This window comes from Miscanthus floridulus, chromosome 1 (genome assembly GCF_019320115.1).
Source record: "Miscanthus floridulus cultivar M001 chromosome 1, ASM1932011v1, whole genome shotgun sequence".
NCBI classification, from domain to species: domain Eukaryota; kingdom Viridiplantae; phylum Streptophyta; class Magnoliopsida; order Poales; family Poaceae; genus Miscanthus; species Miscanthus floridulus.
The window spans coordinates 159945704-159948525 of record NC_089580.1 but is presented as its reverse complement, the minus strand read 5'-3'; positions in this window follow the sequence as shown (position 1 = coordinate 159948525).

Sequence of the window (2822 nt, the reverse complement as noted above, 5' to 3'; positions counted from 1 at the left end):
CAAATGGATGTTAAGAGTGCATTTCTCAATGGTTATATCAATGAAGAAGTATATGTTGAGCAACCTCCTGGTTTTGAAGATGATAAGAAGCCCAACCATGTGTATAAGTTGAAGAAGGCATTGTATGGCTTGAAGCAAGCACCTAGAGCATGTTATGAGAGATTGAGGGACTTCCTCCTCTCTAAAGGGTTCACAATGGGCAAAGTTGACACCACTCTTTTTATTAAGAAGATTGGAAAAGATCTATTTGTATTGCAAATCTATGTAGATGACATCATATTTGGATCAACAAATCAAGATTTTTGTGATGAGTTTGGAAAGATGATGGATAATGAGTTTGAGATGTCCATGATTGGAGAGTTGAGTTACTTCCTTGGTCTTCAAATCAAGCAATTAAAGAATGGTATATTTGTGAGTCAAGGCAAGTACATCAAGGACATGATCAAAAAGTTTGGAATGATTGATAGTAAAGTCATTAGCACACCAATGGAAACCAATGGCAACTTGGATAGTGATGCAAGTGGAAACATGGTGAATCAAAAGTTGTATCGGTCTATGATTGGAAGCCTACTCTATGTGACCACATCAAAGGCCGGATGTCATATTTAGTGTATGTATGTGTGCAAGATTTCAATCCTCACCAAGAGAAAGTCATTTGAAGGCTACAAAGAAGATATTGAGGTACTTGAAGCATACACCAAATGTTGGTTTGTGATATCCCAAAGGAGCAAAGTTTGAGCTAGTTGGTTACTCTAACTCAGACTATGTAGGATGCAAGGTTGAAAGGAAGAGCACCTCGGGCACATATCAATTGTTGGGAAGATCACTTGTTTTATGGTCACCAAAGAAGCAAAATAGTGTTGCCTTATCAACCGCCGAAGCCGAATACATATCCACCGGTAGTTGTTGTGCACAAGTACTTTAGATGAAGGCCACTTTGAGTGACTTTGGAATCAAGTTCAAGAAAGTGCCATTGCTATGTGACAATGAGAGTGCAATCAAGCTAACCAACAATCCGGTGCAATATGCAAGAACAAAGCACATTGATATCCGCCACCATTTCATAAGAGATCACCAACAAAAATGGGACATTTGCATTGAGAGTGTAGGCACCGAAGATCAACTTGCCGATATATTCACCAAGCCATTGGATGAGAAAAGGTTTTGCAAGCTAACGAATGAGTTGAACATATTGGATTTCTCAAATATGTGTTGATGCACCCCCCACTCATATGACCTGCCTCTCCTTCAAGCAATCCAAGGTAAAAGTTGATTGGCATAACATACATCCTTGCTAAGGCCATGTTTAGTGCATCTAGTCATATTTTCAATCATATTAGGAACTTTCAAATGGTTCTATTTTAGGCTCATTCATGAAAATCAAATGATTTTGATGTCTATATGGTATCACTATTGCTTCTATGCTTGACTTGATCTAGTGATGGCATATAACATGTTTATGGGCTTGTAAACCTAATGTTTAATCTAGAATATGAGCTCTAAGTGTTTAACTCAACATGGTACAAGATAACCCTTATTTGGAGGTGTGAAGAAGCTTGTTCTTAGATCAAACCGAGTTAAATATCTTTGGTAAATGATCTAGACTAGACCAAATTTAGCAAAATGATTCTCACCCCATTGATTGACATTGATAATCTCGACCCTACAAGTAATTTAGAACCTTTGTGGTCATTGATGACAAAGGGGGAGAAAAACAAAGATAAGGGGGAGAGAAACAAAGAGGAGAGAAAGAAAGATAGTGAAAAAGGGAAAGAAACATAAAGATATCTTGACATATGACATAGGGGGAGAGATATGAAAAAGGAAAGGGATCAACTAAAATTTTGAGCACATAAGTAGGGGGAGCAAGCTCATAAACTTGTATGGTGCATTTGTATGTGTATTTCATATGTTTGCTTGCATGGCACAAGTATTAAATTTAAACATCCATGCTTGTGTGATGAATGTTAGTTGTAAGATTGAATAATGAAATAAAATCACTAGATAACTTTCATTTCCAAGTAAGTCTTTACAAATGGTATCTTTCTAAAGTATGTTTCCAAGTGGTATTGAGCTAACCATGGTGCTAAGGATGGTATATTGGTGCACTCCGATTGGTATCACGCTTCAAAGGTCCATCTCTTATACCTTAACATCATTTGGTAGACTTTGACTCCTATATTTCCTATCTAAGCATATGTGCAAGCTTTAATCCAAACTCTTAGCACATATGTAGGGGGAGCAATTGCTACCACTTGGGGTTCATGAAACTTGTCCATATCCTTTTACACATGGTAAATATGCTTGGGCAAGCAACATGGATTCAATTGAATTTTAATTCATATCTTTGTATAAGGGTTGTCATCAATTACCAAAAAGGGGGAGATTGAAAGCTCTAGTTTGGTTTTGGTGAATTGATGAAACCCTAAGTGCTAACCTAGTTTATCAAGTGATCATGATATAGGTAGCACACTTCAAGTAGAGAAGCTAATGAAGATCATAACATGACAATTGTGATGGCATGATGATGATCAAGGGCTTAAACTTAAAATGAAGAAAGAGAAAAATAAAAAGCTCAAGGCAAAGGTATATTTTTTAGGAGTTATTTTGTTTTGGTGATCAAGACACTTGGAGAGTGTGATCACATTTAGGTTTGATAGCCGTACTATTAAGAGGAGTGAAACTCGTATCGGAATGCGGTTATCAAAGTGCCACTAGATGCTCTAACTCATTGCATATGTATTTAGAATCTAGTAGAGTGATAATATCCTTGAAAATGTTTGTGAAAATATGCTAACACATGTGCGCAAGGTGATACTCAT